The following is a 9,666-nucleotide window of genomic DNA, read 5'->3' on the forward strand; positions in this document are numbered from 1 at the left end:
TCAGAGTTTATTAACAGTGGGTTCAATTAATTGTCAATATATTATATGGATATTAAATTATTTTTAAAAATGCAAAAAGCTAAAAACATTTCATTTCAGTTTTTATTTTGAATTAAATTTCCAGTAAGAATCACATTTTAGAGATCATTTGGATGAAATTCAAAAAAGTCAATTAATTGTTTTAATTTATTCCATGATTTTACAAATTATTAATTAAAATATTAAATAAATCCCAATTATCTATAAAACCCACATCTTACCATGTAGGCCCATGAGTGTGGTTGGATGCAATACCAAGGAAAATAAGGTGACAAACAGTTAGGGGGTGGAGGGGGAGACCGATGGTTTGTGGGTTGTTGTGGTGGTAGAGGAGGGTTTTTCGATGGAGGTGGCGGAGGAGGGTGGTAATATGGTGTATTATATTGTATGGGGGTGGTAGTGTATAAACCCTAGGAAGAGCCTCAAGGGTAGGTGGGCACAAATTGGTGATGAAGTCAAAGCGGCTGGTGGTGCCAACAGTCAGTCGTAGGGGCACGAATGAGGAGAGTTTCATGCCGTTATATTCAATATATAAATGTATATAGTCTTATTCCAAAGTGTTTTTGGAAATAATTTACATAGATTTGTTTATAGCTAAGTGTGTGAGTGGATTTCTGACCACACTACCAACTCAGTATTCAACTGGAGAGCACTGGCAGAATAGATGGCGCCTGAGTGACCTGCAACAGAAAGAGGAGATTCTGGTGGTGGTTCGTCCATCCAGGGGCACTTCGATGATCAAGTCAGTTATCTCCCAAAGATAGATAAAGTGCTTAACTCACTGTTCAGAATATAAATTGCGTACCTTAGACCCATTGGGAGTGCCTCTCTTTTATAGCCAACTCAATCCTAGCCCTAATAGAAGCCTAGCTTCAATGAACTTCAGCTCAATGCTTATCTTGGACTCTCTAATAGATAAAGATAAACTCCCTAAGAGTTTTATCTTTATCCAGGCTGAGGTCCTTCCTTATTCTAGGACTCTTGTCCCTTATCCGCTTATCTTGGACTCCGATATCTTCGGAGATTGCCTCGGCCTAGCCGAGATCATCTCGGCGTCACGACCAAGACACGTGGCACCCCGACTGACACGTCGGCGTCACCTTGGCCACGTGTTGGTATTCAGAAAATACATCTCCACAACTACCCCCTAGGTTCTATTACCTCGGCATCCTGAGTTGATGGAACCTATATCACTACTTCCTTCTAGAACGTCGACTAAGCTTGTTCTTTAATCCATTACCGAAGTAAGAATTCGTTGGCTTAGTATGACTAAGACCCATAGTCTGCTTCCATCAATGCCTCAGAACCATTAACCAGGGTTGTTCAAGTTTCTCAACCGAGATCATCCTCTAAGCCGAGGTACTGCTCCATGAAATCAAGAATTCCAAGAGCTTTATCACGCGTATGAGTTGTCACGTATGACTACCCAACCGTTCTTGCCACGCGTTTTCCTCTCTTTGGGCTGTACCCGACACGCGCCACTAAGTCGAATTGCTCTCGCGTACGCCGTTTGACACATACGTCGTTTTAGGCATATTAATTGCCTTTTTGCCACCGTTTTTGTGTTTGGACAAAACTTCCCTTCCTCTTTCCGTCTCTTCACTTTACACATTGTTTCTGAAGCTTTTTTTCTTTCTAACTTTTTCCCAAAATCTGCCATTGTTCAAGCTTTTCTAGCTCTGCAACTTTGCTCCGTTCACCTCTTCCAGCGTGATTTTCACCGCTCTGTCGCTTTTGCAACCGTCGTCTGACTTCAGTGATCCCTACACCGGCCTCACTTTTTTTGGTAAGCCACTGTTCCTCTTGGTTTCAGTTCTTGATTTACTTCGAACTCTGATATTTTTTGCGAACTTGCTCATGTCTTCGATCATTTTAATCTGTACCTTAATTTTCACCATGTGTTTGAGAATGTTTATTTCGTGATTCTGTTTTTGCCCAATCCTTTCTTGAATATTCACACACTGCTCACTAATTTGTTCACTTTTGCCACTGTTCTTGGCCTTGTACCCTTGCACACACTCTGTCACAGTGTTCCTGGTGATTCACCACTATTCTTGATTCTGAATCATTGCTCTTGTTTGTGTTTTCTGTATTTTCTCTAGATTCTTGCCTTCAATCCTCGTTTGCTTAGACTTAGGTTTGAGATTTTTCCCTAGAATACACGAATTTTAGGGAAAACTGAAACGAATCCCCCTCTGATCTTCACAAATTCTTACCCCAGCGTGAACTTTAGGTTTTGCCGAGGTCTCTCCAACCCTTCCAAAACACTCTCTTCTGAAATCCAACTCCTCCAATTAAGTCGACGTCATGGGTATGTGGAAGCATAGGGTAGACACCCCGATCAAGTTAGAATACTTTAGGTGGGAGTTTTCCATCCCTGCCGACGTCCACCTCAGGTTGGCAGGGGAGGAGGATTCCATTGTGTCCGACGTGATCCTCATGCCTTTCCCAGTAGTGGCCTTTATCGAGTGTGGACTTCTGTTTCCACTTGACACCTTTTTCCGTGAGATACTTCATTACTATAAGTTGAACCCAATGCAGCTCGCCATCAATTCCTACCGAGTCGTCAATGGTATAATAGCCTTAGCCAAACAAGAGAATGCTAGGGTTACCTTAGCCGACATCCAATACTACTACACTATGTGTCGCCTGAAATCGAAAAAAATGCCACATCTATTACCTCAAGCCGAGGTCCACTGAGTACAAGCTCATTGCCAACCTCCCAGACTCAAACAAGGGTGCTGGAGATGATTACTTCATTGTCTCAAGCAACTGGAAATTACAACCAAACGATGAACTCCACCTTTATCCCTTAAGCCGAACAGTTTTCGGGGAAGGAGATGGTAAGGGCCAAGTGTCACTTTTTCTTGTTCTCTCTTTTTTAAAGTTTTCAATATTTTGTTCTAACGTTTGTGCTCTTTTTTTTTTTGCAGTTCTTCCCCAGCCACTAAAGGGCTTTCGCAAGTCTTTCTTCCCCAGCAAGGACTTGAAGAAGTTATTGGATTTGCCAGTCCACAAGCGGAGAGCCCCTCTATTACTCAATTTCATCCCGACCTACAAGTCGGTTCTTCCCGACATCCCAAAGAGGAAGAAAAGCCATTCTTCGCCTTCCGCCACAACTCCTCAAATAGCCTCCTCATCTCTGCCAGATCAAGGATCGACCTCTGATCCAGTAGAGCAACCGTCAACCTCGACTGCATATCTGATCCCACTATCTCAACGCCAACGCCGCCGTAGAACTGCAATTTTCGCCGAGATGGGTCGCAAGAAAGTTGTCGCTGACGATCTTCTAGTCGATATCCCTAACTCAATTGATGCTCAACCAGCATAAACCCAGCCTCAACCAAAGCCAAAGCCAAAACGAATAAAGAAGGCTCAGCCCAAGGCAACGGTGACTCAGATTGACACGGAGGACACCTTGCCAATTTCAAAATTGGCTGAGAGTGATAAGACCCAGTCTGCTGCCGAGAAGAGGCCCGCCGAGGCCCAACCATCCGATTCTACTAGATCAAAGAGGCCAAGGTCATCCTCTACGACCACCTCGGGGTCATTAAAACATGATTTCCCCTGGGCCCCGCCAATCACAATCGACGACAAGCCGGCTAGGGCTGGTGATAGCGCCAACAACATTGAGGTCAGTGTTGCCCTTTCCACCGCCTTGTTGTTGCCTGAAGATCTTAATCGTAATGCTCAGATGAGCGAATACGAAAATTTTTCTCTGATGCTGCAGCATTCCATTCAAGTAAGTTCTATTTACTTTTCTTTCTTTTTCTTTTGTACACTTAGAGAATTTTTCTAATAACTTCTACTTTGTCCATTTTTCTTCAAGCTATCCAGCACGCCCACTCTTTCTTAATGCAATCTTTTGAGACAAGGAAGGCGTTGGCCGACAAGACTAGGGAGGTTGCTAGTCTGCAGCAGGCCATCAAAAGGGCCAAGGCAAAAATGAAGACTTTGGCAGACCAGGCCGAGGCTGCTGTCAAAGCTAAGGATGATGCCGAAGAGAAGGCGGATGCCACTGAGGCCATCAACAAAGTTCTTGAGACTCAGAAGAAAGAGGCCGAAGAAAAGACGACCGAGGCCCAGAAAGAACTGCAGGATGCCCTAGCCACAAAGGAGGCCGAGATCAAGGCCGCTGATGAGAGGGCATATGCAGAGGGGGCGGCCGACGTCAAGGAGGACTACAAGAAGCAAGTAAGGCAGGCATGCAACAAGGGTTTCACCCTTGGTTGGATGGCTACCCTCAAAAAGCTTGACGTCCCCGAGGACTCCCCCCTCAAACAAGCTGACGTCATACCCCTGCCATTTCCACCTACTCCAAGCCAATCCGAAGACGATTTTGAGTTTGAGGAGAAAGCTTTAGTAAGGAAGTCGAAGGAAGCTGCTGGGGCCAAATCCTCTACTCAAAATGAGCAAGTCCTAAACTTTACTCAAGATGAGGAGGGTGAGGAGGTCTCCAAGGATGCTACTCCTGAGAAGGCAACATCGGACGTGCCTATTGCCGACAAGAGCCTCGACCAGACCCTTCAAGAAATAGATGCTGAGCTTGCGGCTTAGAAGGCCGCCAAGATGTCTTCTCAGCAGTCTTTCGAACTCCAGACCCAACCGCCTAAAGATGTTGAAGAGTCTTAGTTTTGATGCTTTTTTCCTTTTTTCTGTACTTTGTACTTTTTTTCCTTCTTTCTTTGAAACAATGTAAGCGCTTTATTTGGCCGACATGCCATCTTTTGAATCTAAATACAACTTCTTCTTTTGAATCCTTGTATGTTTGTCTTCCCTTTACTGCTCTTGTATGACTCTTATACTTAGAATATTTTGCATATCTTCAATGTACACCTTAACTGTGTAATCTTTTCGGGGTGAAATACCTCGGTTATACCCACCAACGGTTTACATTAGCAAGTACATAAGTATTTATTTTAATACAATATTTAACTTGTAAATTTTAACAAGTGTTCAGTTCAACTTCAACTTGTAAATTTTTCACAAATTTCAACAAGTGCAAATTTCAACAAGTGTTTAAACGTGATCTCGGTTTAACTTCAACTTGTAAATTTTCCTCAAATTTCAACAAGTGTTTAAACGTGATCTCAGTTTAACTTCAACTTGTAAATTTTTCACAAATTTCAACAAGTGTTAAATATGATCTCGGTCTAACTTCAACTTGTAAATTTTTCACAAATTTCAACAAATGTTAAACATAAGCTTAGTTTAACTTCAACTTGTAAATTTTTCTCAAATTTCAACAAGTGTTAAACATGATCTCGGTTTAACTTCAACTTGTAAATTTTTCACAAATTTCAACAAGTATTAAACATGATCTCGGTCTAACTTCAACTTGTAAATTTTTCACAAATTTCAACAAGTGTTAAACATAACCTTAGTTTAACTTCAACTTGTAAATTTTTCTCAAATTTCAACAAGTGTTAAACATGATCTCGGTTTAACTTCAACTTGTAAATTTTTCACAAATTTTAACAAGTGTTAAACATGATCTCGGTCTAACTTCAACTTGTAAATTTTTCACAAATTTCAACAAGTATTAAACATAACCTTAGTTTAACTTCAACTTGTAAATTTTTCTCAAATTTCAACAATGTTAAACATGATCTCGGTCTAACTTCAACTTGTAATTTTTTTACAAATCTCAACAAGTGTTAAACATAACCTTAGTTTAACTTCAACTTGTAAATTTTTCTCAAATTTCAACAAGTGTTAAACATGATCTTGGTCTAACTTCAACTTGTAAATTTTTTACAAATTTCAACAAGTGTTAAGCATGATCTTGGTCTAACTTCAACTTGTAAATTTTTTACAAATTTCAACAAGTGTTAGACTGATTTAGCTTGTATATTCTAGGAACCATTTTCCAACTTTCTGCCCCCTAATGTGAACTTAAGTTTCACTTGGGTTCTCATTATGCATGTGTTCCAGAAACATCATCAACTATCTTATCAGTCACAAGTGTGAAAAATCAAGCTAAAACTTTATTTATTACTTCGGCTAATAACAAAGAACAAGAAAGTCTAATGGTAAAAAAAATTTAGATTGCAAGTATTCCAGGGCCTTGGCAACTCTTTGCCTTCACTATCTTCAAGCCGATATGTCCCATTGCCCAATACCAAGGTAATTCTATAGGGTCTCTCCCAATTTGGGCCAAGCTTGCCTTTTCTGGGATCCTTCTTGTTGCCGACGACTTTTCTCAAGACCAGGTCACCGACTTGAAACTCTCTTGGGTTGACCTTCTTATTATAAGCCCTGGCAAGCTGTTGCTGGTATGCCGCCAGTTGAATTGCAGCTCTCTCTCTTCTTTCTTCTAGCAGATCCAGATCTCGGGCTAAGAGTACGTCATTAGTTCCATTCTCCACTACCTGGGTTCTGATTCCTGGGATGCTGACCTCCAGCGGAATAACTGCTTCTGTGCCATAAGCCATGGCAAATGGGGATTCCCACGTTGATCTTCTCGGCGTGGTCTGATATGCCTAGAGTACATTGGGCAACTCATCCACCCACTTTTCCTTTGCCACTTGTAGCCTCTTCTTTATCCTGTCCAATATAACTTTGTTGGATGCTTCTGTTTGTCCATTGCTTTGAGGAAAACTTGGGGTCGAAAAGTAATTCTTGATTTTGAATTTTGCACAGAAACTTTTGATTAGCTTACTGTCAAATTGTGTTCCATTGTCTGCAATATTGCTCTTGGGATCCCAAACCTAGTGATGATGTTCTTCCATATGAAGTTTCATATCCACGTCTCGGATTTTGGCAAGGGGTTCAGCTTCTATCCACTTGGTGAAGTAATCTGTTGCTATTAGCAAGTACTTCCTTTGCCCAGTTGCTTGGGGTAGTTTTCCAATGAGATCCATGCCCCATTGGGGAAACAGCCAAGGACTGGATACTAGGTTTAGGTCTGCTGCTGGTTGGTGTATCAGAGGTGCAAACCTTTGGCACTTTTCACACTTCTTGACATAGGCTTCTGCATCTTTCTGCATGTAGGGCCACCAATACCCCTGGGTAATGGCCCTATGAGCAAGTGATCTGCCCCCAGCGTGGCCTTCATATATTCCTTCATGTATTTCGTACAAAAAATCTTCAACTTGTAAATGATGTACACATCTCAAAAGGGGTCCAGTGAAGGATCTTCTGTAGAGATGTCCCTCTACTGTCAGTGTAACGCCCTCAAAATAACAACAATAAACCCATCAGATAAGACATACATTTATAAGTAAACTAACCACCTTCTTTCATTCATTAGAGTTCCATTACATAAGTATTACATGTTAACATCAAAACAAAATGCCCTACGGGCTTACAGCTTTCCAAGTTAACACTTGGTTACAACAAAGAGTACTAACTCGTTTACACATTAAGCCCTTGGCTTGAAGTTACATGTAATACATCAAAAGTTAAGCGACAAAAGTATGTCCGCCACTAGCCTCCCAGCTATGTCCTTGGAGGTGGCATGCTTCCTGCACCTGAAAATGATATTCCCATATAGGGTGAGCCACAGCCCAGTAGAAATACACTAAACCAACCATGGACAATGACTAAAATATTAGCAATTGATAGATGGTCAACACTGATACAATCACATAAATCACATATTTATGTCTTACAACTTATGAGTCTAAGTTACCTTTCATTTTCCCCTTTTCAACAGATAAGCATGCTAGCTCTATCAACATTTCCACATATATGTATAAAAACTATATCTCACATTCAGATAAGCATACAAGCTATATCCACATTCTCAACAGATATGTATAACAACAATATCCCACATTCACAGATAAGCATATAAGCTGTATCCACACTTCACAAAGATAAGCATATGAGCTGTATCCACACTTCACAAAGATAAGCATATGAGCTCTATCTTCACTTCTCTAGACAAGCATATGAGCTGTGTCTACGGAGTTCATCCCCTATCTCCTCCCAATTCCTATCCGGTTTAGAGGTACATCCCCTATCTTCCCCTAAACCGCGGAGTACATCCCCTATCTCCTCCTCTACACATAACGTATACAAACACAATGGTTCTATATACAATCACCCAATACATACAAATAATGTATTCTATCAACCGTCAAGTTCCATGACACATTTCATTGATTAGTTTCAGTTTACCTAATCATCATGCATTGTCTACAACAATCTCGACTATCCTCCACCGATAGCCTAAAGCAGTTATTTCTAAAACAGAAAATAAATGCACAAATGGATATTCAATCAACATTTCATTTCTTCATTCTTCTCAATTAATTATCCCAATTAATTAAACAATGTAATTAGGCCATTTTTTCCATAATTACTATTTCAACCCTTAGGTCCCTTTTTCATCAATGATTCAACAATCATTTCATTTTTTCTATGCCAAACATGCATCTAGGTTTCTTATGAATAAAACCCCAACTTTTGTAAAATTACACAAAAGCCCCAAACTTTCACAAAATTACCAAAACAAGCCCAACATCTCAAAATACCAAAATTTAAAGACAAAACCCATAGAGAGGAGTAGGATATCCCTACCTCAAATTCGGAGTCCCAAAGGAGAAGACGACAAAACCCAACGTGCTCCAAAACCCGAGATTTTCAGATTAAAATGAAGCCCTCGACGATCAACAACTTTTTTGTAAAGGCCAAAGGTGAGTAAATCACTCCTACTAGATCAAAACCTAGAGAGAAGGTAGAGTCTAGAGTGAGAGGCTCAACAATGGTGATTTTGGAAAAGTAAGAGAGAGAAGAGAAAGTGAAAAAGTGATTTGAAGAGTCACAAATTCGGGACTTTAACCCAGGTCTCCGCTCGAGCGTAAAACACCCCGCTCGAGCGGCCACTCACAGACTTCCGCTCGAGCGGCCAACCGCCCGCTCGAGCGCAGAATGCACTCGCCCAGCACTTTTGCAGAACCAGGCCTCCGCTCGAGCTCCCAACCCTACGCTCGAGCGGCCACTCACACAGATCCGCTCGAGCGGCCAACTCCACGCTCGAGCGTACAACACTGCACAACAAATACTGGATGGGTGTATTACCCGCTCGAGCGCCAACACCTCCGCTCGAGCGTACAGGCCAAAAATCTGGGCAACTAGTTTTGGTTTCTAAACTCAACCAACCTGAAACAAATCCGCCCAACACATCCTATAACTCAAATACGTAGTAAAAAGGATGTAAACAAAATAATAATCAACTACCAACATCCACGGACACATGTCCGGATCACTGTACAACAAGGGTAAACCCGGGATCGCTATAGTCAGACTGAATCTTGCCGATTTCAATCTGATCTTGTGTGCCTTTTCGTGATCATCTAAAAGTTTTCCTTCTTTTAAGAATGTTATTATTGCGTCCATCCAGCTTGATCTTATGTCCACACACATTGCTTCACGCTCTGTGGTCAGTGGTTCGATGCTCGGGCCCGACAAGTAGTCGACCATTATCGTCCTTGCCTTTCCAGGTTGTATTGCACTAACCAGATTGGCCAGGGTATCGGCGTGACTGTTATCATCTCGGCTAACCTGTTATAGTCGGAAATTCTGAAATAAGGACACCAACCTGCTTATTTCCTTTGCGTATGCTGACATACGTTCATCTCGGGTTGCGAACTCGCCTATTGTCTGGCTGAATATAAGCTA

The sequence above is a fragment of the Camellia sinensis genome, chromosome 4, assembly GCF_055761805.1.
Source record: "Camellia sinensis isolate YWXY chromosome 4, ASM5576180v1, whole genome shotgun sequence".
NCBI classification, from domain to species: domain Eukaryota; kingdom Viridiplantae; phylum Streptophyta; class Magnoliopsida; order Ericales; family Theaceae; genus Camellia; species Camellia sinensis.